The sequence below is a fragment of the Lactuca virosa genome, chromosome 4 (assembly GCF_052849685.1).
Source record: "Lactuca virosa cultivar CGN04683 chromosome 4, Lactuca_virosa_CGN04683_v6, whole genome shotgun sequence".
Classification (NCBI taxonomy): Eukaryota; Viridiplantae; Streptophyta; class Magnoliopsida; order Asterales; family Asteraceae; genus Lactuca; species Lactuca virosa.
The window spans coordinates 79,782,913-79,807,704 of NC_136429.1; the positions used below are offsets into that span (position 1 = coordinate 79,782,913).

At 41.1% G+C, this 24,792-nt stretch overlaps 1 long non-coding RNA gene across 2 annotated transcripts; it reads right to left on the reverse strand.

Annotated features, from left to right (window-relative positions):
* Positions 1–914: 914 nt before the first annotated feature.
* On the reverse strand, positions 915–24,146 carry LOC145105699 (uncharacterized). Of its 2 annotated transcripts, XR_013707399.1 has the most exons (5): positions 23,675–24,146; positions 23,078–23,508; positions 19,919–19,984; positions 1,162–1,550; positions 915–1,071 (listed from the first exon to the last, which is right to left on the reverse strand). It is a non-coding gene; the product is annotated as an uncharacterized LOC145105699 (long non-coding RNA). The 2 variants fall into 2 exon arrangements; XR_013707398.1 differs by lacking the exon at positions 23,078–23,508.
* Between the last annotated feature and the right edge of the window lie 646 nt (positions 24,147–24,792).

Below are 24,792 nucleotides of genomic sequence, written 5' to 3' on the forward strand. Positions count from 1 at the left end.
GAAAATCCAATATTTTCTTAAATGTGATCTGTAGTCTTAAAACTCCAAGACAAAAATGTAAGTAATGCTGTACTGAAAAATAGTATATAGTTTTTATCTTTTTGTGAAACTGATGAAGTGTAAGTTACCCCGTAAACCAAACGGTTTGTTAATCCCTATGTGAGTTATTATAACCATACTAATACGCCGAGTAGCCTGTACGACGTTCTTCAGGCGTCGGAGCTGGTATACATTTGTCACCTTAGACTTGCCGGTCTAACTGTAGTGAACAACTGAAGTGCGGGGTTGTCAATCCCATATAGATCTATACACAACAATCTCGCTCTCCCTCAAGGAGACTCTGGTTATAATACAAGACTTAAGGTGTACACTAGGTAGGTACGGTGAAGCAAAATGTCTCACAAGAGCATCAAAGGATTTACGCGAACTATGACTCATTTTTCTTGTAAAATAAAATAATTATACCTTTGAATAATGATATGTTCCTTCTGAAATGATCGTATGGTTTTGTGACTTCCAAACTATACCAATTATAGTTTATCTTGTTCGTTTGTTGAGACTGTTTATATAATCTTTTATATAAATATAAAGTTGTTATCTTGTCTAGTATCAAAATATGTAATCAAAACATGATATCTTCGGGTTGTAACCCACCAAAATAGTAAATAACTATGATGTAACCATTTTTGTTTAGAAAGACTATCTTTTAGTAAAAGTTTCCAAAACCTTGTAGTTTTACAATCATACTTTTCCTTATGATTTTATAACACCTAATAAGTTTTCTTTTGTATATCAAAACTAATATATCACAAATATTTGTATAAAACTAGTGAAAATCATATCTTGAATAAACAATTGCTTATACTTCAACATAAAGAAGAACATGCAAGTATTTATGTAATAAACCAAATTTGGACTTGTATTCTCCCCCCTAAAACATGAAAAATCTCGAAAAGATTGGGGTATGAACCCACCTTGGGTGAATTTGTGGGTTGTTTGAGGAGATGTTGAGAAGATTCCAAGCCTAAACACTTGGATGGAATTGATGAACTTCTTGGAGTTGTTGTTATCCTAAGGGTTTAACACATAATAATATGTGTGTAAATCTAATGAAACTAACATAAAAATGTATAAATCCACTAGACTTGAAGGAATACTTACCAAAAATCTAAGGATAATTGCTTGGGGCTTTGAAACTTGGATGATTGTTTGGTCTTGACTCTTGAGAGAAAAGAAAGTTAATGGAAAGTAGAATGGAAAATGGTGGGATTTGTGGATGCTTCCTGCCGTGTTTAAAGGGGGATATGAGGTGATGTTGAAACATCCCAAAAATACAGTCCAAAAATTTCGTTTTAAACCATTAAATAAACCGCAAATATTCTTTGATGAATAAAATCATAAGTTGTGATCATCTCAAAACATCATATCAAAACCAACATCAATGTATCTAAAATCACATAAAAAAAATATCAGAGTGGAAATCCCAGGCTAAAAGCTGAGGTGTGTGCCATGCGATCATCCCGAGCCCTTCCCTTTGCTCATGGAAGTACCTGAAACCAAAACTGAAAACCGTAAGCACGAAGCTTAGTGAGCTCCCCAAACTACCACATACCATACACATAACATATAACATAACTTTGGGACTCCGCCCAGCTACATTGGGACGAACCCGACATCGGCTTAACCGGCATCGGGCCTCGTCCGACATCAGACCGTGTCTGGCATCGGGTCTCGCTCGGCATCGGGCTTGCCCTGACATCGGACCGAAATCCGACATACATACAACATATCAACAAGCATATAGCATAAACACATAACATAAGCAAATAACATAAGCATATAATCATTACTCGGGCTTGCCCCAGCATCGGACCGGAGTCCGGAACATATAACGCATAACATATAAGCTAACATACATCGGGCTTGCCCCGACATCAGACCGAAGCCCGGAACACAAAACATATAGGCTAACATACATCGGGCTTGCTGTCTCACCCCCAAATCGGAACGGCGGAAATGTTCAAGGGCGGAGGACGTCATGTTTAGTATCACAACACATGCATCATAGTAATCAAAGTAACAAACAACCATTGCATTTATATTAAAGTGTTTACAAAGTATGTTATTCACAAAATATTGACTCCAAAATTAAATAACAAAACAAGACATGAAGGTACTATGCTCCATCTTCTGAATCCCTGTGCGCGTACCTGTCTACTAGTTTCCCGAGAATACAAGTTATTTTGAAAGAGTAGATCAACATTTAAGCTGGTGAGTTCATAAGTATTTTAGTGTCAAGAGTTTGCATTAGTTTAAAGAAAAGTAAACTGTAAGTTCTTTTTAGAAAAGTTCGCCTGTTCCTCCAGAAAATCCTATATTTTCTGGTGTGATGAATGAAAGTAAAAATGACTCTATAATTCCTTCTATGAGTACTAAATGGATACAAGTTATATACAATTTAGAGTAAACAGACAATCGATTGTATGGATCTGCCCTAAGCCCACAACCAAACAAGGAACATGGAATGAGGCGGAAATCACACATCCCATTGCTTGTTAGATCTTTACTGTATATGACCATGGCGTATTCATTTGGTACTTACGGAGTTAACTGTAATAGTTCTTTATATTTGATAAAAACATTCTTTAAGAAAATCATATATTTCCTTTAGTAAAATAGTAACCACAATAGTTCCTTCTATAATCACTTAGTTTATACTAGCTATATATAATCTAATATCGAACGGACAGTTAAATGTATGAATCTGCCCTAAGTCCACAACCAAACAAGGAACAGGAAATGAGGCGGAAAACACACATCTAATTGCCTGTCGGATATTAATTATATATAACCCTGATGTATAAACTAAGGTATTATAGAATTAACTACTAAAGGTCCTTTAAGTTATGCTGATTTAATAAGAAGTATTAAACCCCTTTTATAAATAAGTTTCTAGTTTCACTAACTCAATTGTGAAACGTTGTTTTTGGTAAAACGCTATTATTTTCAGAAAGTACAATCAAAACTGTTTACCTTAAAAAGAATGATGTTTACCATAGAAAATCCTATATTTTCTATAAAAACCGACTGGATGTCCATGTTGTTCTAAGTTTGAAAAGCACAAGTATACTCCCTATACTTACTACAATGATGTATAGTTTTGTTGATATGTTAAACTGAATAAAGACTTGGTTGTTCTGAATACCTGATATGACGATACTACCCTACTATGATTACCTAATACATACAAGTTGCATATAACCGAGATCGAATAGACAGTTGAATGGGTGAATCTGCCCTAAGCCCACAACTAAACAAGGAACAGGAAATGAGGCGGAAAACACACATTCCACTGTCTGTCGGACTTCAGTTCTATCTAACTCTAAAGTATACATTGGGTAATCACATAGCTAGTGTCCTTTGAGATTTGTTCATGAAAAGTTTATTACTACTTAAATATATCGTTGTTATCTATTTGTGAGTTTTACGACCATACTAATTGGACCGGATAAACACGACGTATGGTAGACGTCGAAAAGAATATGACATTTGTCACCCGCAGACCTGCCGGTCCGACTGTAGCTAACAGTGAGGTGCGGGATTGTCAATTCCGTATAGATCTATACACAAACTCACGCTCTCCCTCCAGGAGACTCTGGTCGTAAAGGTAGACTTTCGCTGGTACTTATAGGAGTACTAGAAGACGTGTCTCACAAGTTAAATTAACGACCTTTCAAGTAATAATGTAGAAAACCCTTTTTATCATTAACAGATAAGTTCATAAAAAGATCCTTTTGTTCCTTAAGTTAAGCTTATTAAAGTTTATAAGCTTATATCATTGTTCTATTAAAAGTTTCGTGTTCTAAATACAGTTCATTGGTACAAAGACATAATAAGCAATTTATATTTTATAACACAACAATTCTTGTGTTATACTTGTATTCCCCCCCCCCCCTTAAAAGCATTTAAAATCATTTAAAAGTAGATTATAGGGGTATGAACTCACCTTATGTGGGTGATTCAATTGAAGATTCGAGTAAGGATGAGAAGTTCCACGAATGAAGTCCCGAGACACAAATGAGTCCTAATTGTCATATATTGATACATATATGTATATAATTAGTGTTTAAAACAACTAACATGAAGGGAAACAACCTTAGGGACTAGGAAACACTTGAAATGAAGTGTTAGAATCATATGTGATTGATCACAAGGAGTTTACGGCCACACTTGAGATGTTTATGGCCATAGGAAGAGTTTACGGCCGTAAACTCTTGATGATTATGTACTAGTTGTTTGTTTTATGGCTAGGAATCAAGTGTTTCTTCTAGATAACTAGATGATAGAAGAGATACTCACACTTTGGAGGTCTTTAGGGTGTTCACGGCCCAAGAACAAGTAGGTGTTCTTGGTGTTCTTGGTGACAAGGATGAAGATTTGAAGATCTAAACCAAAAGTGATGAATTCATGGATGAAATCATAGGGTTTCATAAGATGAAGAATGATATCAAGAAACAAATGGAAGAATCACTTACAATATTGAAGAAAATGGAAGTGTTCTTGATGATACTTGAGAGAGAATCGAGTTTCAGCCTTGAAGATGTGAGAAATGATGTAGAAATGAAGGAACTTCATACTTAAGGGAAGGGGTTCACGAACAACATGGAGTTTACGGACGTAAACTCTAGTTTGCGGCCGTGAACTCTTTGTGATGTAGTTTCCGACTCGATTGCAACACAACGAACTTAAGTTAACACATCCGTAGACACAATCCCTGAATGTACTAGGCTTAGAACTCATTAAAATGACCCTTGACAAGGCTAAAAGGTAACAGAAACATGTCTGACTTTTGATTACTTGGATTGACTTTACAAGGCAGAAATTTTTGGGTTGTCACACTTGCCCCAACATTGGACCGAAGCCCGGAACACATAACACATAACATGCAAGAATCACAAAGACATCAAGCATACATAAATGTTCCTCGGGACCACCCCGACATCGGATCGTAATCCGGAACTACTAACATCTAAACAGACCGACATTATAGTCGTAGACTCGTTCCTACCGGAGAAAACTCACCTCAAATGCTAGCTGTGAAATCTCGTGTGAGGAATCTTTGACGGCTGCTCCAACAACTCCCCGGCTATTAATTTCACAATATCACTTAGTCAAAATCTTATAATCCTTCTTAGGGTAAAATGACCATTTTAACCTTGGTCAAAGTCAACATTCTAGTCAAAATCAAAGTCAAGGTCAACTCCCAGTCGACTCGACTCGTCAAGTTACCTCCCAACTCGACGAGTCCCTATACTTCTCAGACTAATGATAAATCGAGTCAACTCGTCGAGTCCCTATTCTGGACTCGCCGAGTCCCCTGTCTGTGTGGGCTATCTTAATGGATTAAGTCCTTATACTTCAGATCCAAGCTTCATACTTTCCTTAAACCCTAGAAATGCCTTTTTAAGGGACAAGTTTCCAACTTTACCTGTTAATACCTCATCTTAAAGGGTTTAACTCAAACCCTAATTCCTTGGGATCTAGAACTTGGTCCTCAAGCCATCCATGCACTAAACTAGCACTTACAATCCTCAGATCTAACCCCTGAAACTATTTGGACACGTAAATGTTGGATATAGTGTCTAAGTCCATAACTTTATTTGGTATGTACTTGACCCGACCCGGCATGGTCCATTTGGGTTGCATGGCATTGCAATACTTGGATAGACTAAATGAGAGAATAAGGCACTTATCATTATTAATATATTATAAGTTCTAATATATTAATAATAGTATTATTTAATTAGTATTGATCAAGTATTAATCTAGGATTAATTTGGTGATCAAAGTGAGACTAATTAAATATATAGGGTTGATTATGACAATCATCAATTCTTTTATGGTGGATTAATGATCCATAGTTTATGGGTTATGGATGTAACCAAATGGAGCTCCATGGATGGTCCATGGGAGTTACAAATCCATGGGTCATGGGAAATCAAGAGTCATGACAATTAAGGGCATTCATGTGTAAACCCTAATTGTGACAACACTATAAAAGGAACCCTATAGCTAGCAAAAAGTGGAGCTAGTGGACATAGTGTTACTAGAGAGGGCATAACCAATTTTGAGTGCTAGAAGTATTCTCTCAAGTTATTCCAAGTCTTGTGGTGTTGTGTGAAGCATTTGAGGCACAACATTTGGGGTGCTAGGCTCACAAAGTCTTGAAGGAATCCAAGCAACAACAAGGTATGTGTTTCTACTAGTTTTATGTTTTATGTAATCCCCATGCCATGCTAGTTAGGAAATAACCTTGAAAAAGTAATTTGCATGTATATAGAGAAAACATAGATTCAAGGTTATTAGGGTTGCATGTACACTTAGGAAGTGTTAGAATGCTCAAAACCCATCAGTGGTATCAGAGCCTAGGACTGTTTTCTGTATACTTGATGCAAAACTGCTTAAAAATCGAAAATTCTGCATTCTGACGACTAGACTCGCCGAGTCCATGGGGAGGACTCGCCAAGTCCATGAACAAATTCATCCTACTCGGCGAGTAGAATAATGCACTCGGCGAGTAGGAGCGTGCTGGGCAGTTTTTTCGAGTTTTGTTGCTGGAAATGGATTAAGATCATTATCCCAATCTGTTTTGGACTTGTAAAATCTGTTTTTCAAAATGATAATGATTATGTTAACCCATTTTACATGGCTTTTATCAATTTTCAAGTATTGTATATAGTTATATGATTTCTTGAAATTGCTTAATATGAATTTGTGTTCTTATGAGTTTTTAGAAGATCATAGGAATTATGTGTAACCACCATGTGTGTTTAATTCATGATCTTAATGGCTATGATGGTGTCCATAACTTGTCCTCAAGTTATGGATAACCAAAAGTCACTTCTTTTAATTATGATTAAAGAACTAAAGAGGTTTCATAAAATGAAGAGTCTTCATTTTTATGAACCATTAAAACTCATAAGTTACAAATTGAAGAGACTTGGAATAGTTTCAAATCTTGCCCTCAAGTTTTGGAATTTGAAAAGTCTTATACTTTAATACTTTAATTCCAAATTAAACCTTAGATTTTTAAAAAGGTTTAAAAATCAACACTTATACTATTATTATAATTTTATTATATAGATATGTATAAGAATATGTCATTCTTACCGTTAGTAGGCCTCATTCACGAAGCCGGTCTATAAGGGGGGTATAAGGTTGTTGCCTATAAAATGGTGACTTAATGGGTGTCCACTCTCACCCACCGCTTCCTTGATCGGTGGAGGGTCGTTAGCCGAACGGGTAGGATACGACTTTAAATACTTGTTAAAAGTATAATGAATTATAAAGTAACTATACATTATAAATTCCCAATCTTAGTTACTTTAGGAAAATGTGAAATTGGTGCTAGCCCATAAAATTACACTTTGTACCTTACCAAGTCGTTAGTGGAGCGTGTGTGGTTAACCGGCACACTAACATGGACTAGTAAGAGTGGTAAAGGGTAACTTGACTTTATTATAGATCGGTGGAGCGTGTGTGGTTAACCGGCACATCGATTAGGTAATATTGTTGAGGGTACCAAGTCAGTTTGTATGGTTATTCACACCTTGTTTGTGATCCTCGGCATCCCAGTCACAAACTTGAGAGGGCACAATCGAGATTCAAACATGCCATTGAAAAGTTCAATGTATCTCAAAAGATCTAGGAGTTTCAAAACCAATAAAACCTAATAATAAAATATTTCGTTCTTATGGTGGAAATTGGTAAATCGTCATTTACCTACCTTCAAATATTTTATAGTATGGATTACGGCATCCCTCTTCCAACTATAAATAGTTTGTTGGATCCTAGCCTTAATATTTCATTTGGGTGAATTATTAAGGATTCCTAATCTAATGAAACTTGTCTTTCTTTCCTTTCAGATGTCTTCCAACAATGCTTCTGGCTCAAACCCAACAGGCTCCTTTTCCCTTATGAACTTGTGTGGTAAGGTCATCTTTGATGGATCCAATTTCAATGAGTGGATCAGAAACATCAGAATGATTACCCGCTACGAGGACAAAGAATATGTCCTCGATAGGGAGCTTAAGGTTGTGAATGAAGCCACTGCTACTCCTGAAGAGTTTGCGGAGTTTGTTGCACATGAAAAGGATGCTACTAAAGTAGCATGCATCATGATGGCCACCATGACTCCTGAACTTCAAAAATCCTATGAAGATTTCTACCCCTATGAGATGCACCTGGATCTGATGGAAAGGTACCATCAGAGCGCGCGTCAGGAGAGGTATGAAATCATCTCCTCCATGATAACCGCAAGGATGAAGGATGGTGAACCCATCACCGGTCACTTGCAGAAGATGCAAAGGTTCGTTGACCGGTTGCTGAAGCTAAATGTTGACTTTCCTGAGGAAATGGCGATTGACATCATTCTCCATTCCTTACCTCCAAGTTATGATCAGTTTCGTATGACTTATCATATAAACAAGGAGGAAGTCACACTTAGCAAACTTCAAGGACTCTTAAGGACAGCTGAAAATGGCCTTAAGGGTAAAGCGGTTGCTACTTCTACTCCTTCAACAGCCCCTGTTCTGGCTATTGGGCAGGGAAAGGGTAAGAAAAGGAAAAACCCTTCGAAGGGTACCAAGGGTAAGACTCTTGATGGTTCCTCTTCAAGTGGGACAAAGAAAGGTCCCATTACTCCTTCTTCAAACCCAAAGGAAGCACAATGCTTCTATTGCCAGGATAAGGGACACTTCAAGCGAAGCTGCCCCAAATATCTGCAAGATCTAAAGGATGGGAAGGTTAAACCCACCCATGCAGGTATTTACACAATATTGTCTAACAACTCATCTAATGCTAATTCTTGGGTGCTTGATACAGGGTGTGGTATTCACATTTGTACTGATTTGCAGGCACTAAGAAGAAGTGAGCAAGTGGAGCACAGGAAGATAAACTTAGTCATGGGCAACAGGAAAGCATCACCTGTTACCAAGATAGGAGTTTATTCTTTATTGCTTAATAATGGGTTAATGTTAGATTTGAATAAGTGTTGTTACTCGCCCGAAATGGCGAGAAATATTATTTCCTTTCATGGCTTGTACAAAAAAGGTTTTACATTTTCATTTGATAATAAAAATGGTGCTATTAATGTTTATTACAATGATGTATTTTACTTTAAAGCATTACCTTGTGATGGTGTATATGAAGCCGTGAATGTTGTAGACAATCTAGGAAATAATGTGTTGTATATTGATTCTTCAGATAGCTTGGATAAAGCATCCTTGTGGCATTGTCGTCTTGGACATGTTAACAAGAAGCGCATAGGCCAACTCCAAAAGGTTGGAGTCTTGGAATCATTTGACCTCAAGTCAGATGATAGTTGCGAGTCTTGTTTACTTGGAAAAATGACAAAGTCACCCTTCACAGGTACTTGTGATAGGGGTGAAGGTTTGTTGGACCTTGTACACACGGATGTGTGTGGGCCCTTCAGAGTTTCTACAAGGGATGCTAATCGCTATTATGTGACTTTTACTGATGATTACAGTAGATATGGATATATTTACTTAATCAAGCATAAGTCAGAAACCTTTGAAAAGTTCAAAGAGTTTAAGCAGGAAGTTGAGAATCAATTGGGCAGGAACATCAAGATGCTCCGATCCGATCGAGGAGGAGAGTATCTTAGCATTGAGTTCCTTGACTATCTTAAGGAATGTGGGATTGTCTCACAATTGACACCTCCCAGAACACCACAGTTGAATGGTGTAGCTGAGAGGCGCAATCGAACCTTGTTGGATATGGTTCGTTCCATGATGAGTCGAGCTTCATTACCAATCTCTTTCTGGGGGTATGCCTTAGAGACTGCCGCCCATATCCTTAATCTAGTCCCTACTAAAAAGGTTGCCAAAACACCTCACGAGATGTGGACTGGGAAAGTTCCCAATTTGGACCACATCAAGATTTGGGGTTGTGAAGCTTTCGTGAGGCGTGAGACTCATGATAAGCTTGAACCTCGAAGTGAGAGGTGTTTTTTCATCGGCTACCCACAGAGATCCTTTGGTTACCTCTTCTACAGACCTAGTGATAATGTGGTTTTTGTAGCAAGAAGAGGAGTCTTTCGTGAGAGAGAATTCATAAGCCAAGGGGACAGTGGGAGGCAAATTGACCTTGAAGAGCTTCAAGAGTCAAGTGGTGAAGGAACCTCTAATGCTATCGACCAACCTGAGGAAGAAACTCCTGTTGATCCGATAGATGAGTCTGTACCTCCAAGACGTTCCACTAGGGTGAGGAACACACCTGATTTTTATTATGGTTATCACATCACCACTAAAGGTGATACATTTATTAGTGATAGTACACTAATAGATTTGGATGAACCTAATAATTACAGGGAAGCCATGGCAGGCCCTGAGTCTGCTAAATGGAAGGAGGCTATGGACAGCGAGATTCAGTCCATGTATGACAATCAAGTTTGGAACTTGGTTAACAATGTACCAGGTCGTAAGACAGTTGGGTGCAAATGGATCTTCAAGAAGAAGACCGACATGGATGGGAAGGTACACACTTATAAAGCGCGACTGGTTGCGAAGGGCTTTACTCAAACTCCGGGAGTTGACTATGATGAGACCTTCTCACCAGTAGCTAAAATTAAGTCTATTAGAGTATTGTTAGCCATAGCTGCATTTCATGATTATGAAATATGGCAAATGGATGTCAAAACCGCTTTCCTTAATGGAAAGTTGGCTGAGGATGTTTACATGGCTCAACCAGAGGGTTTTGTCGATACAAGATACCCTAATAGAGTGTGTAAGCTTGATAAATCCATTTATGGATTGAAACAAGCATCTCGCAGATGGAATCTTTGCTTTGATGAGAAAGTCAAAGAGTTTGGCTTTTCTAAGAGTGAGGATGAGTCTTGTGTGTATGTCAGGGCTAGTGGGAGCATAGTTAGCTTCTTGGTGTTGTATGTGGATGACATACTTCTCATAGGAAACGACGTCCCAACCTTGCAGGAGGTTAAGTCCTGGCTTGGGAAGTGTTTCGCTATGAAGGACCTTGGGGAAGCTGCCTATATCCTAGGGATAAGGATATTGAGAGATAGGAGTAAGAGACTAATTGGACTTAGTCAAAGTACTTATGTGGATAAGGTACTGAAGAGGTTCAGTATGCAAGATTCCAAGAAAGGAGAATTACCAATCCAGAGTAATGCCAAGCTGAGTAAGACTCAGAGTCCGAGTACAGAGGCTGAGATAGCTGAAATGAGTCATATACCATATGCTTCCGCTGTGGGCTCGATCATGTATGCTATGACTTGTACTCGCCCTGATGTGGCCTTTGCTTTGAGCATGGTCAGTAGATATCAAGGGAACCCTGGCAAGGCACACTGGACAGCGGTAAAGAACATTCTCAAGTATCTGCGGAGGACTAAGGATTGGGTCCTTACCCTCGGGGGCAGTGATGACTTGAGAGTGGAAGGATATAGCGATGCTAGCTTTCAGACTGATAGGGATAATTTCCGCTCTCAGTCAGGCTGGGTCTTTATCCTAAATGGAGGGGCAATTACTTGGAAAAGTTCCAAGCAGGAGACAGTAGCTGATTCTACTTGTGAATCAGAGTACATAGCAGCAAGTGAAGCAGCTAAGGAGGCGATATGGCTAAAGAACTTCATCGGAGACCTTGGAGTTGTACCAGCTATAAAAGAGCCAATGGAAATTTTCTGTGACAGCGAAAGTGCGGTTGCTTTGGCTAAGGAACCAAGAGATCACGGGAGATCTAGGCACATTGACAGAAAATACCATTTCATAAGACATCGAATAGAAGAAGGACTCCTCGTGGCTAAGAGGGTATCATCAGATGAGAACCCGGCAGATCCCCTCACGAAGGGACTGAGCAGGGTTAAGCATTTACAGCATGCGAGGCGCATTGGGCTGAAGGATGATATTAGTTTCAATAATTAGATTCCTGAAACTTGTAAAATGTAATTGACATTTGATGATAAATAAAAGTTGTTATTTATTTATGAGTAAGGTGTTACTATCTTATGTTGATTGTTTACTATGTTTCAATTTTGCATGTTTTTACTTCCAGAATAATTATGTTATTATTCAAACCATCCACAGTCAGTCAAACTTTGGAAGTAAGTATTGATTTAAGACTGTCATGAATTTGGCTTGTATGATTTGTCTAAAAGTGCTTTGGACAATGCAATGGTTGCTACAACATTCATGAGTACTCATAAGGGCTGAGTATTGGATCCAACCCACGCTCACTTACATCACTTCATGGAATTTATCTCGAGTGATCGTGAGACGGTAATATCATATAAATCTTCAAACCTAGAGATATGAGTTGTTGACTATGAGTTGGTTATTCATTGATTGCACGAAAACGCATTGGTAACTCGATGTCATAAAACGTGCCTTTGTGAGTAATTCAACAAGTAGTTAGTACAAGCATATCAGTCGAAGTTTATCTGTTCCTTCTAGAAATAGAAGCGATATCTGGGCCCCTCGATGATTTGGTTTTGACCTATGTACCGGGCCCGGTCAGAACCTAATTGATGTGTTCAATTTAGTTCTATGTCGAAACAAATCAGAGATCGAGAAACAAATGATGGACAATAAGTAAGACCATGTTCCATGTGTTTGTCCGGCTGATATCATGAGAACAGAGGATTATATGATCACTTATCTTAAATGGCGTATCATCATCATCTCAGTTCCGAGAGACTTTGAAAGAGCTACGATTGCTAGTCGGATTTTGAAGTCATATTCGCAAATATAGTTATTAGACTTATCCAAGTGGGAGACTGTTGGATATAGTGTCTAAGTCCATAACTTTATTTGGTATGTACTTGACCCGACCCGGCATGGTCCATTTGGGTTGCATGGCATTGCAATACTTGGATAGACTAAATGAGAGAATAAGGCACTTATGATTATTAATATATTATAAGTTCTAATATATTAATAATAGTATTATTTAATTAGTATTGATCAAGTATTAATCTAGGATTAATTTGGTGATCAAAGTGAGACTAATTAAATATATAGGGTTGATTATGACAATCATCAATTCTTTTATGGTGGATTAATGATCCATAGTTTATGGGTTATGGATGTAACCAAATGGAGCTCCATGGATGGTCCATGGGAGTTACAAATCCATGGGTCATGGGAAATCAAGAGTCATGACAATTAAGGGCATTCATGTGTAAACCCTAATTGTGACAACACTATAAAAGGAACCCTATAGCTAGCAAAAAGTGGAGCTAGTGGACATAGTGTTACTAGAGAGGGCATAACCAATTTTGAGTGCTAGAAGTATTCTCTCAAGTTATTCCAAGTCTTGTGGTGTTGTGTGAAGCATTTGAGGCACAACATTTGGGGTGCTAGGCTCACAAAGTCTTGAAGGAATCCAAGCAACAACAAGGTATGTGTTTCTACTAGTTTTATGTTTTATGTAATCCCCATGCCATGCTAGTTAGGAAATAACCTTGAAAAAGTAATTTGCATGTATATAGAGAAAACATAGATTCAAGGTTATTAGGGTTGCATGTACACTTAGGAAGTGTTAGAATGCTCAAAACCCATCAGTAAAGTCTCCACCTTTCCCCACATGCATGGCCTTTTGGGGCTAAAAAGGCCATTAGGACACTCTATGGATTGCATGGGGGCTCTAATGGGATAAAGTTTGCACCTTTATGTCCTAACAACCCTTCAAAGCCCTAGATTTGAAAGAACATCCACCTAAGTCGATCATTCCCCAAAGGCTACCATTTTTGGACCAAAAACCACATAAAAAGGGGCATAATGCGATCTAAAGAACTAAGAGTCAAGATAGAAGCTTGATTACCATAAAATGTGGCAAATGGTGAGTAGTTTCTGGATCTACTCTTTCCTTCTTGAGCTCTTGATCTTCTTCTTCTTCTACAAGCTTCAAAAATGCACAAAATCACCCCCAAATAGCTCAAACTCTCAAATAAAGCTCTAGGGTTTCGTGGATTAGGGTTTGGGGCAAGGAGGCTGGAAATGAGGCCAATGGGTGGGGGTTAAAGAGCTTAAATAGGGTGCAAAACCCCGAAATTAGGGTTTCATTCTGGCCGATCTACTCGCCGAGTCGGGGGCTCCCGACTCGTCGAGTAGATAGCTTAAACCTCGTGTCCAAGACACTTTTCTACTCGACGAGTCTGGGGCTCCCAACTCGTCGAGTAGCTCTACAAAAATGAATAATTTAATAAGTTAAATGCATACTAGGAAACAAGCGTTACAATTCTACGCCACTTGTCTTAGACTTCGTCCTCGAAGTCTGCTGCATCTGAAAACAACTCTGGGTAATGCTCCCTCATCTCCTCCTCGGGCTCCCACGTCCACTCTGAACCCTTACGGTGTTGCCACTACACCTTTACTAACTGTACCACCTAGTTCCTCAAGGTATTCGCCTTCTGGTCTAAAATAGCAATGGGTCTCTCGATATAGTTCAGTCTGTCGTCAACCTGAATATCCTCTAAGGGCACAATCGCTGAATCACCCACTAAGAACTTCCACAACTGGGAAACATGGAAAGTGTTGTGGATCTGACTGAGCTCTGCTGGAAGATCCAATCGATATGCCACCTTGCCCACCCGGCTATAACCCTGAAAGGACCAACGTACCTGGGGCCTAGCTTGCCCCGCTTCCGGAACCGCATGACACCTTGCCGAGGTGACACCTTCAGGAGAACCATATCCCCCACCTGGAACTCCAGATCTGAACGACGCTTGTCAGCGTAGCTCTTCTGCCGACTCTGAGCAGTCTGGAGCCTGCTCTGGACCTGCTGGATCATCTCGGTGGTCTTGAGCACCACCTCCGTACTCCCCATGACCCTCTGACCGAGCTCGCCCCAACAGATTGGGTTCCTACATTTCCTCCAGTAGAGCATCTCAAAGGGAGGCCAGTCTATGCTAGCGTGGTAGTTGTTGTTATACGAAAATTCCGCTAACGGAAGATACGTATCCCAACTTCCACCGAAATCCAAAACACATGTGCGTAGCATGTCCTCGAGAGTCTGTATCATCCTCTCGCTCTGTCCGTCCGTCTGAGGGTGGAAAGCGGTGCTGAAATGGAGACGAGTACCCATCTCGTCATGAAACTGCTTCCAAAACCTGGAAGTAAAACGAACGTCTCGGTCCGACACAACCGAGACCGGCACACCTCATGACGCGCCACTACCTCTCGAACGTAGATATCGGCTAGCTTCTCAGCCGATATGCTCTCCTGGATCGGGATAAAATGAGCACCCTTGGTCAACCGATCCACTATGACCCAAATCGAATCTACTCCACGTGCGGTCCTGGGAAGCTTTGTGATGAAATCCATAGTGATATTTTCCCATTTCCACACGGAAATGTCCAACGGCTGCATCTTGCCATGGGGCCTCTGGTGCTCGGCCTTGACCCTCCTGCAGGTCAAGCACCGCTCTACATACCAAGCTATATCCTGCTTCATGTAGGGCCACCTGTAATCAGGGCGAAGATCTCGATACATCTTTGTCTTCCCGGGATGGATGGAGAACCTAGACTTATGGGCCTCCTCCATCAGTACCTGACATACTCCTCCCTAGTAGGGAACCCATGCCCTCCCATGCAGGGTCAACAACCCAAGGCTATCATAATCAAATGAGGCCACCTGGCCTATGATCCGCTCACACTTCCGACGCTCTTCCTTCATACCCTCAACCTGCGCCTCTCGGATCTACTCTAGCAGTGGAGTGATCATTGTCATCCTTATACATATATCTCGTATCGGAGCCGCCACCGCCTTGCGGCTCTGGGTGGTAAAGGATCTCACAATCATAATCCTTCACCACATCTAACCATTGACGCTGCATCATGTTCGGATTCGGCTGATCCATGAGGTACCTCAAACTCTTGTGGTCCGTGTAAATGGTACAACGAACCCCATAGAGGTAATGCCGCCAAATCTTGAGGGCGAAAACCACAGCCCCCAGCTCTAAATTATGCGTCGGATAGTTCGCCTCATGAGGCTTCAGCTGCCTCGAGGCGTAAGCTATCACGTGACCCCGCTGCATCAAAACCGCACCCATGCCCGTGATCGAAGCGTCACAGTAAACCACAAAATCATCTACACCCTCTGGCAGGGTGAGAATCGGTGCCTTGCACAATCTCTGTCTAAGTGTCTCGAAGGTTGCCTGTTGGTCAGGCCCCTAGCAGAATGTCACCGACTTCTTGGTCAGTCGGGTAAGTGGGACAACGATCTTGGAGAAATCCTGAATGAATCTCTGGTAGTAACCCTCTAAACCAAAAAAAATCCGAATCTCAGTTGGAGACCTCGGAACCTCCTACTGCATCACAGCCTCTATCTTGGTCGGATCAACCAAAATACCCTTCTGGTTGACAAGGTTCCCCAGAACTCGCACTTGGAGAACTTTGTGAAAAGTCTCTCCCTCCTCAGTGTCTCCAGCACCTCCCTCAGGTGCTCCTCGTGCTGCTCCTCAGTCTTGGAATAAACCAAGATCTCATCTATAAAGACTATCACAAACCAGTCCTGCACCGGTCTGCACACGTGGTTCATGAGATCCATGAACGGGGTTGGAGCATTGGTGAGCCCAAATGGCATCACCACATACTCATAATGACCATAGCGGGTCCTAAAGGCTGTCTTCTGCACATCGTCATCCCTGACTCGCATCTGGTGATACCCTGATCGTAGATCAATCTTGGAGAACCAAGATGCTCCCTGAAGTTGGTCAAACAAATCATCAATCTTCGGGAGTGGGTAACGGTTCTTCACCGTTACCTTGTTCAGCTCCCGGTAATCTATGCACATCCTATGCGACCCGTCCTTCTTCTTCACAAACAGGATCGGGGCTCCCCATGGCGAACTACTAGGCCTGATAAATCCCTTGTCTAGCAGCTCTTGCAGCTGCGTAGACAACTCCTGCATCTCGTGAGGAGCCAACCGATACGGTGCCTTGGCTATCGGAGCCGCACCAGGGACTAGGTCAATCATGAACTCAACCTTTCTCTCCGGAGGTATCCCAGGCAGATCCTTTGGGAATACATCCGGGTACTCTCGCACAACAAGCACATCATGCACTGTCGTCTTACCCTTATCTCGGGTATCCATGACCTAGGCGACATAGTCTGCGTAACCCTGCTGAAGATAGCACCTCGCTCTCGCTGCCGAACAAAGAGTCGGTCCACTGTGCGGCCTCTCGCCCTGAATCACTAACCCTCCTCCACTAGGAGTCTGAACCCTCACTAGCTCTTGCTCGCAGTCTATCACTGCTCCATTTGGACTCAACCGGTCCATGCCCACGATAACCTTATTCCCTCGCAGGGGAATCGGAACCAAGTCTACTGAAAACTGCTCATCGAACAACTGCAGTGTACAACCCCGATGGACCCTCGCAACCCTGACGGTCCTGTCATCCGCTATCTCAACATCCAGTGGACAATCCAACTTCCCTGGAGCTCTACTAAATCGCTTGCTAAGTGCGAGCGACACAAACGATCGAGTAGCCCCCGAATCAAACAATACGAGAGCAGAGATACCGTTCACAAGGAACGATCCTATAATGAAACACATAAAAGTAAGCAATAACCAATAAACATAAAGAGATAAGGAGAAGATACATACCCGTCACCACGTCAGGAGTTGCTCGTGCCTCCTCTGTAGCAAGCTGAAAAACCCTGCTCCGCGCCGTGGGCGCCTCAGCCCGACCCTATCGACAATCTGCAATCCTCAATGTAGCAGGAGAAGGCGTGCCACCTTTCTTGCCGCTGCTAAACTCGGGCACTGGGATCGCTTGTATCCCCTCTGATTGCACTGGAAGAAAATCAGATCTGATGTTTTCGTGGTGGTGGTGCTGGTAGCTGGGCAATCCCTGCTCAAATGACCAGTTTGGCCGCACTTATAGCAGCCCGAACTCCCCGCCTTGCACGCTCCCTCGTGCATCTTGCCGCATTTTCCACAACGGTTGTGGCCCTACTGGCTCTTAGGTCTCTGATCTGACACTTTGGGCTTCTTGCCCGCAGTCCATGACTGATCCCCCTCTGGCTTCCTCTTCTTTTCCATCTCCCTCTCTCGAGCCTGACAATCATGTCCTCCAGCGTCTTGCAGCTGGATCGACTCACAAACTGGCAGATATCACTCCGCAATATCTCATGATATCGGGCCTTTTTCATCTCCTCGTCCGCCACGTACTGCGGAACGAGAAGGGCCCTCTCCATGAACATAGCGGTGATCTCAGTCGTCTGCCGGAGATCCTGAAACTCCCTAGCAAGCTGCTGCACCTTAATCATAGGTGCAAACTCGGCTTGAACCTGTATGTAAAGTCACTCCAGGTCATCGCATCAATCACTGCGTCATCACCAATGGCTCTCCCGACCTCCTCCCACCAATCACGTGCCTTGTCCTTCAGAAGACAGGACGCAAGTCGGACCTTGTCCCCCTCGGGACATCTGCTGGTGCGGAATGTGTTGGTGACATCATCCAACCATCTAGTACTCGCAATGGGGTCCCGAGCCCCATGATAGTCGGGAGCTCGACATGCCCTGAACTCCCTGAAAGTGAGTGTGCGCGACCCCATCATGGCCGCCACCTCAGTGCGGAAAGCACTCAGTCTCTTATCCATAAGCTCCAGAATGCCCTCCTTGATCGTACCGAAGATCATAGGAGTCTGCTCAAGAATGTTGCACGTGATCTCAGAGGAGATGAACTCCCTCGTATGGTCATCTAGCTGCCCGGCTCCAGAGCCTGAGCCTGATCCCTCACCGGCGCCTGATCCGCCAACTGGTCTAGTGCGTAGTACCACCATTCTGAAAATACACCATAAAAATCATCAGAAACTCATCATACTTGTGGGATCTAACATACTACAAGTTCCCTGGATTCATCTCAGCCCTCCTTGATTTGAGTACGGATCCTCTGCTTTCAGTAGTATGGGCCCATACTACCTTCCACATCTATCCGTACTTTCCTCAAGAATTTCCTTGACTCCACCAAGTCCCTTCTACTACTACCGCTTCACGCGCTAATCTCTTCCTAGGCTTGCCCTAGGGTAACTCTGACCTACTCTCCGCCATTAGCTGCATAAGAAGACCCTGTTACTCAGACTAGATAATTTTTTGAATGAGAGGTCTCACACTACAACGGTTAGGACTCAAACAAGAGCTGCGCAATAGCATTAAAACCTAGCCTTCTCAAATTATTTAGTCCTTAAATTATGTAACTTAACGTATTCGTTTAGTAGTTAATTAAATATAACTAGGACTCCCATAAGCACAAAGCAAGCCACATTCGAGCATTGAGTAACCATAACTAAACATTACTCTATCAGGCTATCATATTACTGACTAATCAGTACTAGCATACAACTCAGCAAACATATTCAACTGACATACAAGGCATCCTTCTTAGATCCTTAGCCCTAATCTAGCATGCAATACTCATACACATAAAGCAGGCGTACAAGGCATCCTTCCTAGATCATTAGCCCTAATCTAGCATGCTGATCACATAATCATATCATATCAAAACAACTTGTATGGATAGTTTGGGAGACATACTTGAGTTCGGCTGATTGCAGGCACCACACCTTTTTTCTCTTTTCAAAACTCTTTTCTCTTTTCGAATTTCTTTTAAAAATTCTTTTTATAAGAATGATTTTCTTTTGAAAACTTCATACCAAGTCCTTAGTTTGAGTTCAGACACGCCCGAAAGTGTGCCCGAATCCCTCAAACCAGGGCTCTGATACCAACTTGAAAAATCCCAAAAATACAGTCCAAAAATTTCGTTTTAAACCATAAATACTCTTTGATGAATAAAATCATAAGTCGTGATAATCTCAAAACATCATATCAAAACTAGCATCAATGTATCTAAAATCACATAAAAAAATATCAGAGTGGAAATACCAGGCTAAAAGCTGAGGTGTGTGCCATGCGATCATCCCGAGCCCTTCCCTTTGCTAGTGGAATTACCTGAAACAAAAACTGAAAACCTTAAGCATGAAGCTTAGTGAGCTCCCCAAACTACCACATACCATACACATAACATATAACATAACTTTAGGACTCCGCCCAGCTACATCTGGACGAACCCGACATCGGCTTACCCGACATCGAGCCCCCTGGCATCAGACCGCGTCTGGTATCGGGCCTCGCCCGACATTGGGCTGGCCCCGACATCGGACCGAAATCCGGCATACATACAACATATCAACAAGCATATAACATAAGCTCATAACATAAGCATATAACATAAGCAAATAATCATTACTCGGGCTTGCCCCGACATCAGAACGGAGTCCGGAACATATAACACATAACATATAATCTAACATACATCGGGCTTGCCCCGACATCGGACTGAAGCCCGGAACACAAAACATATAGGCTAACATACATCAGGCTTGCCCCGACATCAGACCAAAGCCCGAAGCCCAGAACACATAACACATAACATGCAAGAATCACAAAGACATCAAGCATACATAAACGTTCCTCGGGACCGCCCCGACATCAGATCGTAATGCGGAACTACTAACATCTAAACGGGTCGGCATTGTGGCCGTAGACCCGTTCCTACTGGAGAAAACTCACCTCGAATGCTAGCTGTGAAATCTCATGTGAGGAATCTCTGACGGCTCCTCCAACGACTCCCCGGCTATTAATTTCACAATATCACTTAGTCAAAATCTTATAATCCTTCTTAGGGTAAAATGACCATTTTACCCCAGGTCAAAGTCAACATTCTGGTCAAATTCAAAGTCAAGGTCAACTCCAAGTCGACTCGACTCATCGAGTTACCTCCCAAATCGACGAGTCCCTATACTACTCAGACTCATGATAAACCGAGTCAACTCGTCGAGTCCCTTCACAAACTCGTCGAGTTCTACCAGATACAGAATCGGGACAAAACGACTCGACTCATCTAGTCCCCCTTCAGGACTCGCCAATTCCCCTGTCTGTTTGGGTTATCTTAATGGATTAAGCCCTTATATTTCAAATCCAAGCTTCATACTTTCCCTAAACCTTGGAAATGCCTTTTTAAGGGTAAAGTTTCCAACTTTACCCGTTAATACCTCATCTTACATGGTTTAGCTCAAACCCTAATTTCTTAGGACCTAGAACATGGTCCTCAAGCCATCCATGCACTAAAATAGCACTTACAATCCTCAGATCTAACCCCTAAAACTATTTGGATACGTAAGTCTCCACCTTTCCCCACATGCATGGCCTTTTGGGGCTAAAAAGGCCATTAAGACACTCTATGGCTTGCATGGGGGCTCTAAGGGCATAAAGTTTGCACCTTTATGTCCTAACAACCCTTCAAAGCCCTAGATCTGAAAGAACATCCACCTAAGTCAATCATTCCCTACAGGCTACCATTTTTGGACCAAAAACCACATAAAAAGGGTAATAGTGAGATCTAAAGAACTAAGAGTCAAGATAGAAGCTTGATTACCAGAGAATGTGGCAAATGGTGAGTAGTTTCTGGATCTACTCTTTCCTTCTTGAGATCTTGATCTTCTTCCTCTTCTACAAGCTTCAAAAGTGCACAAAATCACTCCAAATAGCTCTAACTCTCAAATAAAGCTCTAGGGTTTCGTGGATTAGGGTTTGGGACATGGAGGCTGGAAATGAGGCCAAGGGGTGGGGGTTAAAGAGCTTAAATAAAGTGCAAAACCTCGAAATTAGGGTTTCATTCTGGCCGATCTACTCGTCGAGTCGGGGGCTCCCGACTCGTCGAGTAGATAGCTTAAACCCCATGTCCAAGACACACTTCTACTCAACGAGTCTGGGGCTCCAAACTCGTCGAGTAGCTCTATAAAAATGAATAATTTAATAAGTTAAATGCATACCAGGAACCATGCGTTACAGGTGTTTACTTGGATATTTGTTGGGAAAAAACATGGATACATGGTGGATATTAGTTCACATGGGAAAAGATGGAAGCTTCAAATCACCAAGTCAACTATCCTTTTCTACCCTCTCCTGCCGAAATCACTTTGGGAGTGAAATTAAATTGGTAATTTCGGCCAAGCATGACCGAAATCACCTTGTATAACACCAAGGTCCATATGATTTCGGTCTTGGACTCTTCCTAGCTTGGGATTTCGGTCTTAGAAGTGTTGATCTTGGAGATTTCGGCCTAGGTGGACCTTTGGCATGCGTTTTCAGCCCTAGTGACATTCCTAGCTTGTGATTTCGGTCCTACCTCCTTCTCTCATGGTGATTTCGGTTTTGAATCACCCACTAAGGGGTGATTTCGGTCTTGATAAATTGAAATTACTAGGTTGGTGGGGCCCTAGGCCTAAGACTATAAAGCGAGGACTTAATTCATGAATTATGTTCCCACCATTTTCCTTGTCTTGCTATGCTATCACTTATGGATTTTTAAAGGTGTGTTACGAATATGATCCCTAAAGTATACACATTCCTATATGTATACTTATCCAAACCATGCCCTCTTGGTCTTCAAAATTTTATTGCAACAAAGTTACGTTGTGAATCCACTAGTACATGGTTACAATTTGGACCCTGTTTGATCTGAAATTTTCCAGTTGTCACACTAATCTACTAATTTTGTAATTCAACTAGACTAGAAACATATACCTTAAGCTATAATCAAATATAAGAACCTTGAATCTTCAAATCTTCCTTTGGAAAGCAAGCATCAATAGTATGGATACATATAATAGCTCACACCCAATACCCTAGAAACCCTAGGAATAAAATAGGAGAGAGGACGGAGAGATGGAATTCGTTTTTTGCTTGTGTATGCTTAGGGGTCGATTTTTGATAGGGTTATGGTCCCTATTTATAACTGATGGGTCTCTAAGATAAACCCTAATTTGACTAATTAAATAAGACAAAACTGCAAAAATCGTCCTTGTGGTATGCAAATTTGTGGGGTTTTAGTCCAAACCACGACTTTTTTGGATTGGTGGTCCTTTTAAGCTAGTTTCTTTGCGTTTTTGGTCCCTCGGTAAACTTAAAAGACTATTATGCCCTTCTGATATATTTTTTATGCTTTTTCTATTTAATTTAAATGAAAAATAAAATAATTACCTAATTTAGGGCCCACCTCTCTCTCTCTCAGTACAAAGATTGAGAAGGAGATCTAATCACCATCAACGCCTGAGCTGAGATCTGCAGAAACTTCAAGTGATCCTCAAGGTACGTTCAAACTCTACCTAGTGGAAGTTACTCCAGATAAAGAACTAACATACGAGCTCTTCCAAAACGAACAACTTCCCATTGTTTCCGAGGGAAAATCAGAAGGAATCACGAATTCCAAAGAGGAATGGATTGTCTAGTTCTCAAGACTCTTCAAGAGCCATGTGGGATTCGATACAGATCCATATTTAGATCTTCATGAACTCGGAATGGAGATTTACTCAGAAGCAATGGAAGATACAGTCACAACAGAAAGCTCCCAGAACCTTTTCGACATAGCTGGATCAAAATTTCAAGAAATATTCGCTTTAGCTTTGTTCAACCTAGGTAACGTCCACATGAACAAAGCAAGAAAATCGACTGTCATTATAGAAGATGATAACACTAGCAAATAATCAGTATCAGAACAAGTGCAAATCGGATTCGAATTCTCCCAAAAAGAATACGAAAAAGCAGGGAAAAGATACGAATAGTTAGCACAAGTCAAACCTGATTTCTACGAAGGACACCTGAGAGATATCTTCTGTTTGAATCTTGCATAATACCGGAATCAAATCGAACAACCAGTAGAGCATAGAAAATCTTTTTAACAACCGATTAATTTTGATGAATGTGCAGATTTTGCTCTTTTCTCTGATTATGACCTAATAAGCTTCGAAAAGGCAAGTAAAAAGGAGAATTTGATGCTTGCAATTGATGACGAGATGAAAGCCTTACTGAAACCTGTGTGATAAAACCCAATTCTAAGAAACACAACCTATTTGTTTCACTTTTGATTTTGGAATAACATACAGAGATCCGACTTCTTTGTACATACTTTATATAGGCAATCGACCTTCTTTATGGAGCTGAGGGATGATTCAGGAATGCAGGCTGGTGGGTTTTATGAGAGATAATCATGAACGAGGTGGTGGCGGAATAATGAGGTGGAAGAGAAGATAGATTGAGGTCTATGATTGAAGAAGAGGATTGTGGTCGATTTTGAGTTCTGGGTATTAAAACCTGATGAGAGAGAGAGAGAGAGAGAGAGAGAGAGAGAGAGAGAGAGAGAGAGAGAGAGAGAGAGAGAGAGAGAGAGAGAGAGAGAGAGAGAGAGAGAGAGAATCTTTATTTAATATATAAAAATACTTATAAAAAAAGAAAATGGAAAATAAATCTAATAAGGGCAGTTTAGTCATTTCAATTTTACGAGGGACCAAATCTACGTACAAACATGGCCAAAAGGACTACAAATCCAAAAAAGTCAGGGTTTGGACCAAAACCCCAAAAAATGCATACCACAGTGACCATTTTTGCAATTTTGTCATTAAATAATAAGATTTAACCTATTTAAAAGTAGTTATCCTTATCAACTATATGGAGGCTTCTAGAACCCTTTCGGAACTCCTTAAAACCGTCCACTATAGGGAGGTTCTAGAATTGCCTCTATTGCTCAACAATTAAACAATTGCAATTCAACTCTTGTACCTTTAATTAATTTTAATTAATTTCCAATTAACTATGATTAATTCTAAATTAATTCTAAACTATTTCTAACTAATTTATTAATCATATAATAAATAAACAAATCACTTCTTAACTCTCAAAAAGTCGTTCCTAGCTATTTC